At 43.2% G+C, this 20,815-nt stretch overlaps 1 protein-coding gene across 1 annotated transcript in view; it reads left to right on the top strand.

The window, feature by feature from the left end:
* LOC139749131 (uncharacterized) overlaps positions 1-20,815 on the top strand; it is a 93,680-nt gene that overhangs the window by 61,393 nt on the left and 11,472 nt on the right. The gene's annotated exons all lie outside the window — the stretch shown is intronic.

The following is a 20,815-nucleotide window of genomic DNA, read 5'->3' as shown; positions in this document are numbered from 1 at the left end:
GCATGTATTCCTCCATTCCTCAGGCACTTCACCATGAGCCATACATACATTGAATATTCTCACCAACCAGTTAACAACATAGTCACCCCCTTTTTTGATAAATTCCAATGCAATGCCATCCAAACCTTCCACCTTGCCTGCTTTCATCTTCCGCAAAGCTTTCACTATCTCTTCTCTGTTTACCAAACCATTCTTCCTGACCCTCTCACTTTACACACCACCTTGACCAAAACACCCTATATCTGCCACTCTATCATCTAACACATTCAACAAACCTTCAAAATACTCACTCCATCTTCTCACATCACCACTACTTGTTATTACCTCCCCATTAGCCCCTTTCACTGATGTTCCCATTTGTTCTCTTGTCTTACGCACTTTATTTACCTCCTTCCAAAACATCTTTTTATTTTCCCTAAGATTTAATGATACTCTCTCACCCCAGCTCTCATTTGCCCTCTTTTTCACCTCTTGCACATTTCTCTTGACCTCTTGCCTATTTCTTTTATACAGCTCCCAGTCATTTGCACTGTTTCCCTGCGAAACTCGTCCAAATGCCTCTCTTCTCTTTCACTAATGTTTTGATTGTTATACATAATTGCTGTTTCCCACATCCCTGAAGTAGCACCAGGAAAACAGATGAAGAATGGCCCATCCACTCATATACATGTATATATACATAAATGCCCATATACACACATATACACACATAAACATACACATACAGACATATACATATATACACATGTATGTATTCATATTTGCTTGCCTTCATTCATACCTGTCGCTATCCCGCTCAACAGGAAGCAGCATCGCTACCCACCCACTTCAGTTAGGTAGCACCAGGAAAACAGACAAACAAGGCCACATTCACTCACACTCAGTCTCTAGCTGTCATGTGTAATGCACCAAAACCAGGGCTCACTATCCACATCCAGGCCCCACAGGCCTTTCCATGGTTTACCCTAGACTTTTCACATGCCCTGACTCAGTCCATTGACAGCACATTGACCCTAGTGTACCACATCATTCCAATTCACTCCATTCCTTGCATGCCTCACCCTCCTGTATGTTCAGGCCCCGATTCCTCAAAATCTTTTTCGCTCCATCCTTCCACCTCCAGTTTGGTTTCCCACTTCTTGTTCCCTCCACCTCTGACACATATATCCTCTTTGTCAACCTTTCCTCACTCATTCTCTCCATATTACCAAACCATTTCAACAAACCCTCTTCTGCTCTCTCAACCACACTTATTTCCACACATCTCTCTTACTCTTTCATTACTAAATGGTTGTTCAGACAACATATCCCAACTAACTTGTCCCTCAACCTTACTGGACCTAATAACATTGTTTTTATTGACATCTACTCTCGACCTTCTCTCCTCACACTTTTCCAAACTCGGTCTTCAACTTATGCAGTTTCTCACTCGAATCAGCCACCAGTGCTGTATCATCAGAGAACAACAAATGACTTCCTTCTGATGCCCTCTCATCCCCAACAGACTGCATACTCACCCCACTTTCCGAAACTCTTGCTTTTACCTCCCTAACTACCCCATCCACAAACAAACTAAACAACTATGGGGACATCACACACCCATGCTGCAGACTGATCTTCACTGGGAACCAATCACTCTCCTCTCTTCCTACTGGTACACATGCCTTACACCCTTGGTAAAAACTTTTCACTGCTTCTAGCAGCTTATCTCCCACACCTTATGCTCTCAAGACCCTCTACAAAGCATCTCCATCAACCTTATCATATGCCTTCTCCAAATCCACAAATGCCACATACAGATCCATCTGCTTTCTTAGTATTTCTCACACACATTCCTCAAAGCAAACACCTAATCCACACCTCCTCTACCACTTCTGAAACCACACTGCTTCTTCCCAGTCTGATGCTCTGTAGATGCCTTCACCCTCTCAATCAGTACCCTCCCATACAATTTCCCAGGAATACTTGACAAACTTATGCCTCTGTAGTTTGAACACTTACCTTTATCTCCTTTGCCTTTGTACAGGGACATTATTCATGCTTTCTGCCAATCATCAGGCACCTAACCATGATCCATACATACACTGAATATCCTTACCAACCAATCAACAATACAGTCATCCCCTTTCTTAATAAATTCAATTGCAATACCGTCCAACCCTACCGCCTTGCTGGATTTCATCTTCCACAAAAATTTCACTACCTATTCTCTCTTATCCCAACCATTCTTCCCGACCCTCTCACTTCACACACCACCCCAACCAGAACACCCTACATCTGCCCTCTGTCATCAAGCACATTCAACAAACCTTCAAAATACTCACTGCATCTCCTTATCACTTCATCACTACCTGTTCTGTATATGTATGCATATGTATGTGTCTGGGCGTTTATGTATATATGTGTGTATATGAGTGGATGGACCATTCTTCCTCTGTTTCCTCGCACTACCTCACTGACAAGGGGAATTGCTATCAGGTATGATAACTTAGAAAAAATGTATGTATGTGTGTCTTGTGTATATTGCAGATCACATTCATGCAAGTGATCTAGTATATGTGTATATGTATGTATATGAGTATGTCAGTGGAAGTGTCTTTCATTATCTGTTTCCTGGCACTACCTCACTGACGTGGGAAACGGTGGTTGAGATTGAAAAATTTATTATTTTTTTTATCAAACTTGATCGCCTTTTCCCAATTTAGTGAGGTAGCACTGGGAAACAGACGAAGAAAGACACACCCACTTTTTTTTTTTTTTTTTTTTTTTTTTTTTTTTTTTTTTTTTTGCCGCTGGCTCCCGCGTTTGCGAGGTAGCACAAGGAAACAGACGAAAGAAATGGCCCAACCCACCCCCATACACATGTATATACATATGTCCACACACGCAAATATACACACACAGCTTTCCATGGTTTACCCCAGACGCTTCACATGCCCTGATTCAATCCACTGACAGCACGTCAACCCCGGTATACCACATCGATCCAATTCACTCTATTCCTTGCCCTCCTTTCACCCTCCTGCATGTTCAGGCCCCGATCACACAAAATCTTTTTCACTCCATCTTTCCACCTCCAATTTGGTCTCCCACTTCTCCTCGTTCCCTCCACCTCCGACACATATATCCTCTTGGTCAATCTTTCCTCACTCATTCTCTCCATGTGCCCAAACCATTTCAAAACACCCTCTTCTGCTCTCTCAACCATGCTCTTTTTATTTCCACACATCTCTCTTACCCTTACGTTACTTACTCGATCAAACCACCTCACACCACACATTGTCCTCAAACATCTCATTTCCAGCACATCCATCCTCCTGCGCACAACTCTATCCATAGCCCACGCCTCGCAACCATACAACATTGTTGGAACCACTATTCCTTCAAACATACCCATTTTTGCTTTCCGAGATAATGTTCTCGACTTCCACACATTCTTCAAGGCTCCCAGGATTTTCGCCCCCTCCCCCACCCTATGATCCACTTCCGCTTCCATGGTTCCATCCGCTGCCAGATCCACTCCCAGATATCTAAAACACTTTACTTCCTCCAGTTTTTCTCCATTCAAACTTACCTCCCAATTGACTTGACCCTCAACCCGACTGTACCTAATAACCTTGCTCTTATTCACATTCACTCTTAACTTTCTTCTTTCACACACTTTACCAAACTCAGTCACCAGCTTCTGCAGTTTCTCACATGAATCAGCCACCAGCGCTGTATCATCAGCGAACAACAACTGACTCACTTCCCAAGCTCTCTCATCCCCAACAGACTTCATACTAGCCCCTCTTTCCAAAACTCTTGCACTCACCTCCCTAACAACCCCATCCATAAACAAATTAAATAACCATGGAGACATCACGCACCCCTGCCGCAAACCTACATTCACTGAGAACCAATCACTTTCCTCTCTTCCTACACGTACACATGCCTTACATCCTCGATAAAAACTTTTCACTGCTTCTAACAACTTGCCTCCCACACCATATATTCTTAATACCTTCCACAGAGCATCTCTATCAACTCTATCATATGCCTTACACCCACTTACATACACATATCTATACATAATTGCACATCTGGGCCTGAGCATGCAGGAGGGTGAAAGTCATGCATGGAATAGAAATGATTGGAACAATATAGTATACTGGGGTCAATGTGCCATCAGTGGACTGTACCAGGACATGTGAAACATCTGCCGTAAACCATGGAGAGGTCTGTGGGGCATGGATGTGGATACATTGCTATGGTTTCAGTGCATTTCATGTGGCAGGTAGAGAGTGGATATTAATGGATGTGGCCTTTCTCTATATGTTTCCTGGCACTACCTCACTGACATAGGGGTTGTTGGTGCTGTTTCCCTTGGGGTGAAGCAGCATTGGAAATGGATAAAGGTGAGCAAGTATGAATATGTATGTGTATGTGTATGTGTTGCAAGAGGTTACAGTGTTGTGCATAAACTAGAATTTGTTATTATTTATTATACATGATCGCTGTTTCCTGCATCAGCAAGCTAACGTCAGGAAACATACGAAGAATGGCCCATGCACTCATATACACATATATATATACATAAATGCCCACATATGCACATATACATACATATACATATCAGCATATACATACACAGACACTACATACATACACATGTACATGTTCATATTTGCTTGCCTTCATCCATTTCTGTCGCTACCCTGCCCCACAAGAAAACAGCATCGCTAGCCCCTACTTCAGTGAGGTAGTGCCAGGAATACAGACAAAAAAGGCCATATTTGTTCACACTCAGTCTCTGATTGTCATGTGTAACGCACTGAAACCACAGCTCCCTATCCACAACCAGGCCCCACAGACCTTTCCATGGTTTACCCCAGACGCTTCACATGCCCTAGTTCAGTCCATTGACAGCATGTCGACCCCGGTATACCACATCGTTCCAGTTCACTCTATTCCTTGCACACCTCTCACCCTCCTGTATGTTCAGGCCCCAATAGCTCAAAATCTTTTTCACTCCATCCCTCCACCTCCAGTTTGGTCTCCCGCTTCTCCTTGTTCCCTCCACCTCTGACAGATATATCCTCTTTGTTAATCTTTCCTCAGTCGTGCTCTCCATATGTCCAACCCATTTCAGCACACCCTATTCTGCTCTCTCAACCTTACTCTTTTTATTTCTACACATATCTCATACCTTACATTACTTACTTGATCAAACCACCTCCCACCACATATTGTCCTCAAACATTTCATTTCTAACACATCGACCCTCCTCCGTACCACCCTATCTATAGCCCATGCCTCACAACCATATAACATTGTTGGAAATACTATTTCTTCAAACATACCCATTTTTGCTCTCTCAGATAATGTTCTCTCCCACACATTCTTCATCTCCCAGAACCTTCTCCCCCTCCCACACCCTGTGACTCACTTCCCAGGCCCTCTCATCCAAAACAGACTGCATACTCACCCCTCTCTCCAAAACTCTTGCATTTACCTCCCTAGCCACCCCATCCATATACAAATTGAACAACCATTGGGACATCACACACCCCTTCTGCAGACCGACATTCATTGGGAACCAATCACTCTCCTATCTTCCTATTCATACACATGCCTTACATCCTTGCTAAAAACTTCTCTGCTTCTAGCATGTTACCTCCCACACTATATACTCTAAAGACCTTCCACTAAGCATCTTTATCAACCCTATCATATGCCTTCTTCAGATCCATAAATGCTACGTACAAATCCATTTGTTTTTCTAAGTATTTCTCGCATACATTCTTCAAAGCAAACACTTGATCTACACATCCTCTACCACTTCAGAAATCACACTGCTCCTCCCCAATCTGATGCTCTGTACATGCCTTCACCCTCTCAATCAATACTCACCTTTATCCCCTTTACCTTTGTACAGTGGCACTATGCATGCATTCCACCAATCCTCAGGCACTTCACCATGGTCCTTATATACATTGAATGGCCTTACCAACCAATCAACAACTCAGTCACCCCTTTTTTAATAATTTGCACATACAAATCCACTACTTTGCCGGCTTTCATCTTCTGCAAAACTTTCACTACCTCTTCTCTGTTTACCAAACCATTATCCCTGATCCTTTCACTTTGTACACCACCCCGACCAAAACACCCTATATCTGCTACTCTATCATCAAACACATTCAACAAACCATCAAAATACTCTCTATCACTATATGTTATCACCTACTCACTTGCTTCCTTCACCGATGTTCCCATTTGTTCTTTTGTCTTATGCACATTATTTACCTCCTTCCAAAACATCTTTTTATTCTCCTTAAAATTTAGTGATGCTCTCTCTCCCCAACTTTCATTTGCCCTCTTTTTCAACTCTTGCACCTGTTTCTTGACCTCTTGCCACTTTCTTTTATACATCTCCCTGTCATTTGCACTACTCTCCAAATATCATCCAGATGCCTCTCTTTTCTCCTTCACTAACAATCTTACTTCTTCATCCCACCACTCACTACCCTTTCTAATCTGTCCACCCCCCACCTTTCTCATACCACACGCATCTTTAGCGCAAGCCATCACTGCTTCCCTAAATACATCCCATTTCTCTCCCACTCCCCTCACATCATTTGCTCTCACCTTTTGCCATTCTACACTCAGTCTCTCCTGATACTTCCTCACACAAGTCTCCTTTCCAAGCTCACTTACTCTTACCACTCTCTTCTCTCCAACAATCTCTCTTCTTTTCTGAAAGTCTCTACAGATCTTCACCTTCGCCTCCACAGGATAATCAGACATCCCTCCAGCTGCCCCTCTCAGCACATTAACATCCAAAAGTCTCTTTCTTACATGCCTGTCAGTTAACACTTATCCATCTCTCCTACTCACGTACATATACTTATGTATATCTCTTTTTAAACCAGGTTTTTCCAATCACTTGTCTTTTTTCAGCAGTGAAATCCACAAGCTCTTCACCATTTCCATTTACAACACTGAACACCCCATGTACACCAATTATTCTCTCATCTGCCACATTATTCACCTTTGCATTTAAATCACTCGTGCATGAAAGCTGCTAATACACTCACTCAACTGCTCCCAGAACACTTGCCTCTCATGTGCTTTGTTTTCATGACCAGGGGCATAGGCACCAATAATCACCTAATCACCAATCTCTCTTCATCCACTTTCAGTTTTACCCACATTAATCTAGAATTTACTTTCTTACACTTTATCACATACTCCCATAACTCCTGCTTCAGGAGTATTGCTACTCTTTTCTTAGCTCTTGTCCTCTCACCAACCCCTGACTACTCCCAAGACTCTCCCAAACCACTCTTCCCCTTTTCCCTTGGGCTTTTTTTTCACCCAGAGCCAGAACATCCAGGTTTCTTCCCTTAAACATACTACCTCTCTCTCCTTTGTTCTGATCTTGGTTACATCCACACACATTCAAACACCCCAATCTGAGCCTTCGAAGAGGATGAGCACTCCCCACTTGACTCCTTCTCTTTCCCTTTTTAGAAATTTAAATACATGGAGTGGGGGATTCTCGCCCCCAGCTCCCGGCCCCTTTAGTTGCCTTCCATGACATGCAGGAAATACGTGGGAAGTATTATTATCCCCAGGGATAGAGGAGAAAGTATATGTAATAAACCACAAGGAAAATGAAACATACAATCCTAAGTGCACTTTTGTCTAATGCTCACATCGCTAGGGGAGATACAAAGAAGAGACAGAGCTAAGATGCCATTGGTAAGCAAGTGTTAGCAGATGGTGATGTTTCGGTTGGTTGTGTTCAGGTCTGGGATCATGCTTGTCATGATATTTTTATATGGACAAGAAAGGAAACTATTTATTTTACTTTGTCGCTGTCTCCCACATTAGCGAGGTAGCTCAAGGAAACAGAAGAAAGAATGGCCCAACCCACCCACATACACATGTATATACATAAATGCCATCACACGCACATATACATACCAATACATTTTAACATATACATACACAGACATATACATATATACTATATTTATTATTCATTTTACTTTGTCGCTGTCTCCCGTATTAGCGAGTTACCGCAAGGAAACAGACGAAAGAATGGCTCAACCCACCCATATACACATGTATATACATACACGTCCACACATGCAAATATACATAACTATACATCTCAACGTATACATATATATACACACACAGACATACATTATTTTTTTTTTTATTTTGCTTTGTCGCTGTCTCCCGCGTTTGCGAGGTAGCGCAAGGAAAGAGACGAAAGAAATGGCCCAACCCACCCCCATACACAATGTATACACACACACGTCCACACACGCAAATATACATACCTATACATCTCAATGTACACATATGTATACATACACAGACACATACATATATACCCATGCACACAATTCACACTGTCTGACCCCATTCACTCCCATCGCCACCTCGCCACACATGGAATACCATCCCCCTCCCCCTCATGTGTGCGAGGTAGTACTAGGAAAAGACAACAAAGGCCCCATTCGTTTACACTCAGTCTCTAGCTGCCACGCAATAATGCCTGAAACCACAGCTCCCTTTCCACATCCAGGCCCCACACAACTTTCCATGGTTTACCCCAGGCGCTTCACATGACCTGATTCAATCCACTGACAGCACGTCAACCCCGGTATACCACATCGATCCAGTTCACTCTATTCCTTGCCCTCCTTTCACCCTCCTGCATGTTCAGGCCCCGATCACACAAAATCATTTTCACTCCATCTTTCCACCTCCAATTTGGTCTCCCACTTCTCGTTCCCTCCACCTCCGACACATATATCCTCTTGGTCAATCTTTCCTCACTCATTCTCTCCATGTGCCCAAACCATTTCAAAACACCCTCTTCTCCTCTCTCAACCACGCTCTTTTTATTTCCACACATCTCTCTTACCCTTACATTACTTACTCGATCAAACCACCTCACACCACACATTGTCCTCAAACATCTCATTTCCAGCACATCCACCCTCCTGCGCACAACTCTATCAATAGCCCACGCCTCGCAACCATACAACATTGTTGGAACCACTATTCCTTCAAACATAGCCATTTTTGCTTTCCGAGATAATGTTCTCGACTTCCACACATTCTTTGAGGCTCCTAGGATTTTCGCCCCCTTCCCCACCCTATGATTCACTTCCGCTTCCATGGTCCCATCCGCTGCCAGATCCACTCCCAGATATCTAAAACACTTTACTTCCTCCAGTTTTTCTCCACCTCCACATATATATATATATATATATATATATATATATATATATATATATATATATATTTTTTTTTCTTTTTTTTTTTTTTTGTCGCTGTCTCCCGCGTTTGCGAGGTAGCGCAAGGAAACAGACGAAAGAAATGGCCCAACCCACCCCCATACACATGTATATACATACGTCCACACACGCAAATATACATACCTACACAGCTTTCCATGGTTTACCCCAGACGCTTCACATGCCCTGATTCAATCCACTGACAGCACGTCAACCCCGGTATACCACATCGCTCCAATTCACTTTATTCCTTGCCCTCCTTTCACCCTCCTGCATGTTCAGGCCCCGATCACACAAAATCTTTTTCACTCCATCTTTCCACCTCCAATTTCGTCTCCCTCTTCTCCTCGTTCCCTCCACCTCCGACACATATATCCTCTTGATCAATCTTTCCTCACTCATTCTCTCCATGTGCCCAAACCATTTCAAAACACCCTCTTCTACTCTCTCAACCACGCTCTTTTTATTTCCACACATCTCTCTTACCCTTACGTTACTTACTCGATCAAACCACCTCACACCACACATTGTCCTCAAACATCTCATTTCCAGCACATCCATCCTCCTGCGCACCACTCTATCCATAGCCCACGCCTCGCAACCATACAACATTGTTGGAACCACTATTCCTTCAAACATACCCATTTTTGCTTTCCGAGATAATGTTCTCGACTTCCACACATTCTTCAAGGCTCCCAGAATTTTCGCCCCCTCCCCCACCCTATGATCCACTTCCGCTTCCATGGTTCCATCCGCTGCCAGATCCACTCCCAGATATCTAAAACACTTCACTTCCTCCAGTTTTTCTCCATTCAAACTCACCTCCCAGTTGACTTGACCCTCAACCCTACTGTACCTAATAACCTTGCTCTTATTCACATTTACTCTTAACTTTCTTCTTTCACACACTTTACCAAACTCAGTCACCAGCTTCTGCAGTTTCTAACATGAATCAGCCACCAGCGCTGTATCATCAGCGAACAACAACTGACTCACTTCCCAAGCTCTCTCATCCCCAACAGACTTCATACTTGCCCCTCTTTCCAAAACTCTTGCATTCACCTCCCTAACAACCCCATCCATAAACAAATTAAACAACCATGGAGACATCACACACCCCTGCCACAAACCTACATTCACTGAGAACCAATCACTATATATATATATATATATATATATATATATATATATATATATATATATAGTGATGAGTGATTTGAATGCAAAGGTGAGTAATGTGGCACTTGAGGGAATAATTGGTATACATGGGGTGTTCAGTGTTGTAAATGGAAATGGTGAAAGCTTGTAGATTTATGTGCTGAAAAAGGACTGATGATTGGGAATACCTGGTTTAAAAAGCGAGATATACATAAGTATACTTATGTAAGTAGGAGAGATGGCCAGAGAGCGTTATTGGATTACGTGTTAATTGACAGGCGTGCGAAAGAGAGACTTTTGGATGTTAATGTGCTGAGAGGTGCAACTGGAGGGATGTCTGATCATTATCTTGTGGAGGCTAAGGTGAAGATTTGTATGGGTTTTCAGAAAAAAAGAGTGAATGTTGGGGTGAAGAGGGTGGTGAGAGTAAGTGAGCTTGGGAAGGAGACCTGTGTGAGGAAGTACCAGGAGAGACTGAGTACAGAATGGAAAAAGGTGAGAACAATGGAAGTAAGGGGAGTGGGGGAGGAATGGGATGTATTTAGGGAATCAGTGATGGATTGCGCAAAAGATGCTTGTGGCATGAGAAGAGTGGGAGGTGGGTTGATTAGAAAGGGTAGTGAGTGGTGGGATGAAGAAGTAAGAGTATTAGTGAAAGAGAAGAGAGAGGCATTTGGACGATTTTTGCAGGGAAAAAATGCAATTGAGTGGGAGATGTATAAAAGAAAGAGACAGGAGGTCAAGAGAAAGGTGCAAGAGGTGAAAAAAAGGGCAAATGAGAGTTGGGGTGAGAGAGTATCATTAAATTTTAGGGAGAATAAAAAGATGTTCTGGAAGGAGGTAAATAAAGTGCATAAGACAAGGGAGCAAATGGGAACTTTAGTGAAGGGCACAAATGGGGAGGTGATAACAAGTAGTGGTGATGTGAGAAGGAGATCGGAGTGAGTATTTTGAAGGTTTGTTGAATGTGTTTGATGATAGAGTGGCAGATATAGGGTGTCTTGGTCGAGGTGGTGTGCAAAGTGAGAGGGTTAGGGAAAATGATTTGGTAAACAGAGAAGAGGTAGTGAAAGCTTTGCGGAAGATGAAAGCTGGCAAGGCAGCAGGTTTGGATGGTATTGCAGTGGAATTTATTAAAAAAGGGGGTGACTGTATTGTTGATTGGTTGGTAAGGTTATTTAATGTATGTATGACTCATGGTGAGGTGCCTGAGGATTGGCGGAATGCGTGCATAGTGCCATTGTACAAAGGCAAAGGGGATAAGAGTGAGTGCTCAAATTACAGAGGTATAAGTTTGTTGAGTATTCCTGGTAAATTATATGGGAGGGTATTGATTGAGAGGGTGAAGGCATGTACAGAGCATCAGATTGGGGAAGAGCAGTGTGGTTTCAGAAGTGGTAGAGGATGTGTGGATCAGGTGTTTGCTTTGAAGAATGTATGTGAGAAATACTTAGAAAAGCAAATGGATTTGTATGTAGCATTTATGGATCTGGAGAAGGCATATGATAGAGTTGATAGAGATGCTCTGTGGAAGGTATTAAGAATATATGGTGTGGGAGGAAAGTTGTTAGAAGCAGTGAAAAGTTTTTATCGAGGATGTAAGGCATGTGTACGTGTAGGAAGAGAGGAAAGTGATTGGTTCTCAGTGAATGTAGGTTTGCGGCAGGGGTTTGTGATGTCTCCATGGTTGTTTAATTTGTTTATGGATGGGGTTGTTAGGGAGGTAAATGCAAGAGTTTTGGAAAGAGGGGCAAGTATGAAGTCTGTTGGGGATGAGAGAGCTTGGGAAGTGAGTCAGTTGTTGTTCGCTGATGATACAGTGCTGGTGGCTGATTCATGTGAGAAACTGCAGAAGCTGGTGACTGAGTTTGGTAAAGTGTGTGGAAGAAGAAAGTTAAGAGTGAATGTGAATAAGAGTAAAGTTATTAGGTACAGTAGGGTTGAGGGTCAAGTCAATTGGGAGGTGAGTTTGAATGGAGAAAAACTGGAGGAAGTGAAGTGTTTTAGATATCTGGGAGTGGATCTGGCAGCGGATGGAACCATGGAAGCGGAAGTGGATCATAGGGTGGGGGAGGGGGCGAAAATTCTGGGGGCCTTGAAGAATGTGTGGAAGTAGAGAACATTATCTCGGAAAGCAAAAATGGCTATGTTTGAAGGAATAGTGGTTCCAACAATGTTGTATGGTTGCGAGGCGTGGGCTATGGATAGAGTGGTGCGCAGGAGGATGGATGTGCTGGAAATGAGATGTTTGAGGACAATGTGTGGTGTGAGGTGGTTTGATCGAGTGAGTAACGTAAGGGTAAGAGAGATGTGTGGAAATAAAAAGAGCGTGGTTGAGAGAGCAGAAGAGGGTGTTTTGAAGTGGTTTGGGCACATGGAGAGGATGAGTGGGGAGAGATTGACCAAGAGGATATATGTGTCGGAGGTGGAGGGAACGAGGAGAAGAGGGAGACCAAATTGGAGGTGGAAAGATGGAGTGAAAAAGATTTTGTGTGATCGGGGCCTGAACATGCAGGAGGGTGAAAGGAGGGCAAGGAATAGAGTGAATTGGAGCGATGTGGTATACCGGGGTTGACGTGCTGTCAGTGGATTGAATCAGGGCATGTGAAGCGTCTGGGGTAAACCATGGAAAGCTGTGTAGGTATGTATATTTGCGTGTGTGGACGTATGTATATACATGTGTATGGGGGGGGTTGGGCCATTTCTTTCGTCTGTTTCCTTGCGCTACCTCGCAAACGCGGGAGACAGCGCCAAAGTATAATAAATATAAAATATAATATATATATATATATATATATATATATATATATATATATATATATATATATATATATATATATATATATATATATATATATATATATTTTGCTTTGTCGCTGTCTCCCGCGTTTGCGAGGTAACGCAAGGAAACAGATGAAAGAAATGGCCCAACCTACCCCCATACACATGTATATACATACGTCCACACACGCAAATATACATACCTACACCGCTTTCCATGGTTTACCCCAGACGCTTCACATGCCCTGATTCAATCCACTGACAGCACGTCAACCCCGGTATACCACAACGATCCAATTCACTCTATTCCTTGCCCTCCTTTCACCCTCTTCCATGTTCAGGCCCTGATCACACAAAATCTTTTTCACTCCATCTTTCCACCTCCAATTTGGTCTCCCACTTCTCCTCGTTCCCTCCACCTCCGACACATATATCCTCTTAGTCAAGCTTTCCTCACTCATTCTCTCCATGTGCCCAAACCATTTCAAAACACCCTCTTCTGCTCTCTCAACCACGCTCTTTTTATTTCCACACATCTCTCTTACCCTTACGTTACTTACTCGATCAAACCACCTCACACCACACATTGTCCTCAAACATCTCATTTCCTGCACATCCATCCTCCTGCGCACAAATCTATCCATAGCCCACGCCTTGCAACCATACAACATTGTTGGAACCACTATTCCTTCAAACATACCTATTTTTGCTTTCAGAGATAATGTTCTCGACTTCCACACATTCTTCAAGGCTCCCAGGATTTTCGCCCCCTCCCCCACCCTATGATCCACTTTCGCTTCCATGGTTCCATCCGCTGCCAGATCCACTCCCAGATATCTAAAACACTGTACTTCCTCCAGTTTTTCTCCATTCAAACTTACCTCCCAATTATATATATTATATATATATATATATATATATATATATATATATATATATATATATATATATATATATATATATATATATATGGCCAAAGAGCGTTATTGGATTATGTGATAATTGACAGGCGCGCGAAAGAGAGACTTATATGTAAATGTGCTGAGAGGTGCAACTGGAGGGATGTCTGATCATTATCTTGTGGAGGCTAAGGTGAAGATTTGTATGGGTTTTCAGAAAAGAAGAGTGAATGTTGGGGTGAAGAGGGTGGTGAGAGTAAGTGAGCTTGGGAAGGAGACTTGTGTGAGGAAGTACCAGGAGAGACTGAGTACAGAATGGAAAAAGGTGAGAACAATGGAAGTAAGAGGAGTGGGGAAGGAATGGGATGTATTTACCGAATCAGTGATGGAGTGCGCAAAAGATGCTTGTGGCATGAGAAGCGTGGGAGGTGGGTTGATTAGAAAGGGTAGTGAGTGGTGGGATGAAAAAGTAAGATTATTAGTGAAAGAGAAGAGAGAGGCATTTGGATGATTTTTGCAGGGAAAAAATGCAATTGAGTGGGAGATGTATAAAAGAAAGAGACAGGAGGTCAAGAGAAAGGTGCAAGAGGTGAAAAAGAGGGCAAATGAGAGTTGGGGTGAGAGAGTATCATTAAATTTTAGGGAGAATAAAAAGATGTTCTGGAAGGAGGTAAATAAAGTGCGTAAGACAAGGGAGCAAATGGGAACTTCAGTGAAGGGCACTAATGGGGAGGTGATAACAAGTAGTGGTGATGTGAGGAGATGGAGTGAGTATTTTGAAGGTTTGTTGAATGTGTTTGATGATAGAGTGGCAGATGTAGGGTGTCTTGGTCGAGGTGGTGTGCAAAGTGAGAGGGTTGGGGAAAATGATTTGGTAAACAGAGAAGAGGAAGTAAAAGCTTTACGGAAGATGAAAGCCGGCAAGGCAGTAGGTTTGGATGGTATTGCAGTGGAATTTATTAAAAAAGGGGGTGACTGTATTGTTGACTGGTTGGTAAGGTTATTTAATGTATGTATGACTCATGGTGAGGTGCCTGAGGATTGGCAGAATGCATGCATAGTGCCATTGTACAAAGGCAAAGGGGATAAGAGTGAGTGCTCAAATTACAGAGGTATAAGTTTGTTGAGTATTCCTGGTAAATTATATGGGAGGGTATTGCTTGAGAAGGTGAAGGCATGTACAGAGCATCAGATTGGGGAAGAGCAGTGTGGTTTCAGAAGTGGAAGAGGATGTGTTGATCAGGTGTTTGCTTTGAAGAATGTATGTGAGAAATACTTAGAAAAGCAAATGGATTTGTATGTAGCATTTATGGATCTGGAGAAGGCATATGATAGAGTTGATAGAGATGCTCTGTGGAAGGTATTAAGAATATATGGTGTGGGAGGCAAGTTGTTAGAAGGAGTGAAAAGTTTTTATCAACATTGTAAGGCATGTGTACGTGTAGGAAGAGAGGAAAGTGATTGGTTCTCAGTGAATGTCGGTTTGCGGCAGGGGTGCGTGATGTCTCCATGGTTGCTTAATTTGTTTATGGATGGGGTTGTTAGGGAGCTGAATGCAAGAGTTTTGGAAAGAGGGGCAAGAATGAAGTCTGTTGTGGATGAGAGACCTTGGGAAGTGAGTCAGTTATTCACTGATGATACAGTGCTGGTGGCTGATTCATGTGAGAAACTGCAGAAGCTGGTGACTGAGTTTGGTAAAGTGTGGGAAAGAAGAAAGTTAAGAGTAAATGTGAATAAGAGCAAGGTTATTAGGTACAGTAGGGTTGAGGGTCAAGTCAACTGGGAGGTAAGTTTGAATGGAGAAAAACTGGAAGCAAAGTGTTTTATATATCTGGGAGTGGATCTGGCAGCGGATGGAACCATGGAAGCGGAAGTGAATCATATGGTGGGGGAGGGGGCGAAAATCCTAGGAGCCTTCAAGAATGTGTGGAAGTTGAGAACATTATCTCGGAAAGCAAAATTGGGTATGTTTGAAGGAATAGTGGTTCCAACAATGTTGTATGGTTGCAAGGCGTGGGCTATGGATAGAGTTGTGCGCAGGAGGGTGGATGTGCTGGAAATGAGATGTTTGAGGACAATGTGTGGTGTGAGGTGGTTTGATCGAGTAAGTAATGTAAGGGTAAGAGAGATGTGTGGAAATAAAAAGAGCGTGGTTGAGAGAGCAGAAGAGGGTGTTTTGAAATGGCTTGGGCACATGGAGAGAATGAGTGAGGAAAGATTGACCAAGAAGATATATGTGTCGGAGGTGGAGGGAACGAGGAGAAGTGGGAGACCAAATTGGAGGTGGAAAGATGGAGTGAAAAAGATTTTGTGTGATCAGGGCCTGAACATGCAGGAGGGTGAAAGGAGGGCAAGGAATAGAGTGAATTGGATCGATGTGGTATACCGGGGTTGACGTACTGTCAGTGGATTGAATCAGGGCATGTGAAGCGTCTGGGGTAAACCATGGAAAGCTGTGTGGGGCCTGGATGTGGAAAGGGAGCTGTGGTTTCGGGCATTATTGCATGACAGCTAGAGACTGAGTGTGAATGAATGAGGCCTTTGTTGTCTTTTCCTAGCGCTACCCCGCACACATGAGGGGGGGAGGGGGATGGTATTCCATGTGTGGCGAGGTGGCGATGGGAATGAATAAAGGCAGACAATGTGAATTGTGTGCATGGGTATATATGTCTGTGTCTGTGTGTGTATATGATGTGTACATTGAGATGTATAAGTATGTATATTTGCATGTGTGGACGTGTGTGTACATACATGTGTATGGGGGTGGGTTCGGCCATTTCTTTCGTCTGTTTCCTTGCGCTACCTCGCAAACGCGGGAGACAGCGACAAAGCAAAATAAATAAATATATATATATTTTTTTTTTTTTTTATTATACTTTGTCGCTGTCTCCCGCGTTTGCGAGGTAGCACAAGGAAACAGACTAAAGAAATGGCCCAACCCCCCCCCATACACATGTATATACATACGTCCACACACGCAAATATACATACCTACACAGCTTTCCATGGTTTACCCCAGACGCTTCACATGCCTTGATTCAATCCACTGACAGCACGTCAACCCCGGTATACCACATCGCTCCAATTCACTCTATTCCTTGCCCTCCTTTCACCCTCCTGCATGTTCAGGCCCCGATCACACAAAATCTTTTTCACTCCATCTTTCCACCTCCAATTTGGTCTCCCTCTTCTCCTCGTTCCCTCCACCTCCGACACATATATCCTCTTGGTCAATCTTTCCTCACTCATTCTCTCCATGTGCCCAAACCACTTCAAAACACCCTCTTCTGCTCTCTCAACCACGCTCTTTTTATTTCCACACATCTCTCTTACCCTTACGTTACTCACTCGATCAAACCACCTCACACCACACATTGTCCTCAAACATCTCATTTCCAGCACATCCATCCTCCTGCGCACAACTCTATCCATAGCCCACGCCTCGCAACCATACAACATTGTTGGAACCACTATTCCTTCAAACATAGCCATTTTTGCTTTCCGAGATAATGTTCTCGACTTCCACACATTCTTCAAGGCCCCCAGAATTTTCGCCCCCTCCCCCACCCTATGATCCACTTCCGCTTCCATGTTTCCATCCGCTGCCAGATCCACTCCCAGATATCTAAAACACTTCACTTCCTCCAGTTTTTCTCCATTCAAACTCACCTCCCAATTGACTTGACCCTCAACCCTACTGTACCTAATAACCTTGCTCTTATTCACATTTACTCTTAACTTTCTTCTTCCACACACTTTACCAAACTCAGTCACCAGCTTCTGCAGTTTCTCACATGAATCAGCCACCAGCGCTGTATCATCAGCGAACAACAACTGACTCACTTCCCAAGCTCTCTCATCCCCAACAGACTTCATACTTGCCCCTCTTTCCAAAACTCTTGCATTTACCTCCCTAACAACCCCATCCATAAACAAATTAAACAACCATGGAGACATCACACACCCCTGCCGCAAACCTACATTCACTGAGAACCAATCACTTTCCTCTCTTCCTACATATATATATATATATATATATATATATATATATATATATATATATTTTTTTTTTTTTTTTTTTATACTTTGTCGCTGTCTCCCGCGTATTGCGAGGTAGCGCAAGGAAACAGACGAAAGAAATGGCCCAACCCCCCCCATACACATGTACATACACACGTCCACACACACAAATATACATACCTACACAGCTTTCCATGGTTTACCCCGGACGCTTCACATGCCTTGATTCAATCCACTGACAGCACGTCAACCCCTGTATACCACATCGCTCCAATTCACTCTATTCCTTGCCCTCCTTTCACCCTCCTGCATGTTCAGGCCCCGATCACACAAAATCTTTTTCACTCCATCTTTCCACCTCCAATTTGGTCTCCCTCTTCTCCTCGTTCCCTCCACCTCCGACACATATATCCTCTTGGTCAATCTTTCCTCACTCATTCTCTCCATGTGCCCAAACCATTTTAAAACACTCTCTTCTGCTCTCTCAACCACGCTCTTTTTATTTCCACACCTCTCTCTTACCCTTACGTTACTTACTCGATCAAACCACCTCACACCACACATTGTCCTCAAACATCTCATTTCCAGCACATCCATCCTCCTGCGCACAACTCTATCCATAGCCCACGCCTCGCAACCATACAACATTGTTGGAACTACTATTCCTTCAAACATACCCATTTTTGCTTTCCGGGATAATGTTCTCGACTTCCACACATTTTTCAAGGCTCCCAAAATTTTCGCCCCCTCCCCCACCCTATGATCCACTTCCGCTTCCATGGTTCCATCCGCTGACAGATCCACTCCCAGATATCTAAAACACTTCACTTCCTCCAGTTTTTCACCATTCAAACTCACCTCCCAATTGACTTGACCCTCAGCCCTACTGTACCTAATAACCTTGCTCTTATTCACATTTACTCTTAACTTTCTTCTTCCACACACTTTACCAAACTCCGTCACCAGCTTCTGCAGTTTCTCACATGAATCCGCCACCAGCGCTGTATCATCAGCGAACAACAACTGACTCACTTCCCAAGCTCTCTCATCCCCAACAGACTTCATACTTGCCCCTCTTTCCAAGACTCTTGCATTTACCTCCCTAACAACCCCATCCATAAACAAATTAAACAACCATGGAGACATCACACACCCCTGCCGCAAACCTACATTCACTGAGAACCAATCACTTTCCTCTCTTCCTACACGTACACATGCCTTACATCCTCGATAAAAACTTTTCACTGCTTCTAACAACTTGCCTCCCACACCAAATATTCTTAATACCTTCCACAGAGCATCTCTATCAACTCTATCATATGCCTTCTCCAGATCCATAAATGCTACATACAAATCCATTTGCTTTTCTAAGTATTTCTCACATACATTCTTCAAAGCAAACACCTGATCCACACATCCTCTACCACTTCTGAAACCACACTGCTCTTCCCCAATCTGATGCTCTGTACATGCCTTCACCCTCTCAATCAATACCCTCCCATATAATTTACCAGGAATACTCAACAAACTTATACCTCTGTAATTTGAGCACTCACTCTTATCCCCTTTGCCTTTGTACAATGGCACTATGCACGCATTCCGCCAATCCTCAGGCACCTCACCATGAGTCATACATACATTAAATAACCTTACCAACCAGTCAACAATACAGTCACCCCCTTTTTTAATAAATTCCACTGCAATACCATCCAAACCTGCTGCCTTGCCGGCTTTCATCTTCCGCAAAGCTTTTACTACCTCTTCTCTGTTTACCAAATCATTTTCCCTAACCCTCTCACTTTGCACACCACCTCGACCCAAACACCCTATATCTGCCACTCTGTCATCAGACACATTCAACAAACCTTCAAAATACTCATTCCATCTCCTTCTCACATCACCACTACTTGTTATCACCTCCCCATTTACGCCCTTCACTGAAGTTCCCATTTGCTCCCTTGTCTTACGCACCCTATTTACCTCCTTCCAGAACATCTATATATATATATATATATATATATATATATATATATATATATATATATATATATATATATATTTTTTTTTTTTTTTCTGTCTCCCGCGTTTGCGAGGTAGCGTAAGGAAACAGACGAAAGAAATGGCCCAACCCACCCCCATACACATGTATATACATACGTCCACACAACAACTATACATACCTACACAGCTTTCCATGGTTTACCCCAGACGCTTCACATGCCCTGATTCAATCCACTGACAGCACGTCAACCCCGGTATACCACATCGATCCAATTCACTCTATTCCTTGCCCTCCTTTCACCCTCCTGCATGTTCAGGCCCCGATCACACAAAATCTTTTTCACTCCATCTTTCCACCTCCAATTTGGTCTCCCACTTCTCCTCGTTCCCTCCACCTCTGCCACATATATCCCCTTGGTCAATCTTTCCTCAGTCATTCTCTCCATGTGACCAGACCATTTCAAAACACCCTCGTCTGCTCACTCAACCACACTATTTTTATTACCACACATCTCTCTTACCCTATTATTACTTACTCGATCAAACCACCTCACACCACATATTGTCCTCAAATATCTCATTTCCAGCACATCCACCCTCTTCCGCACAACTCTATCTATATACACATGTACATATTCATACATGCTGCCTTCA

The sequence above is a fragment of the Panulirus ornatus genome, chromosome 6, assembly GCF_036320965.1.
Source record: "Panulirus ornatus isolate Po-2019 chromosome 6, ASM3632096v1, whole genome shotgun sequence".
Taxonomy (NCBI): domain Eukaryota; kingdom Metazoa; phylum Arthropoda; class Malacostraca; order Decapoda; family Palinuridae; genus Panulirus; species Panulirus ornatus.
Note: the sequence above shows the minus strand (reverse complement) of the source record. Positions and strands in the feature narration are given on the sequence as shown.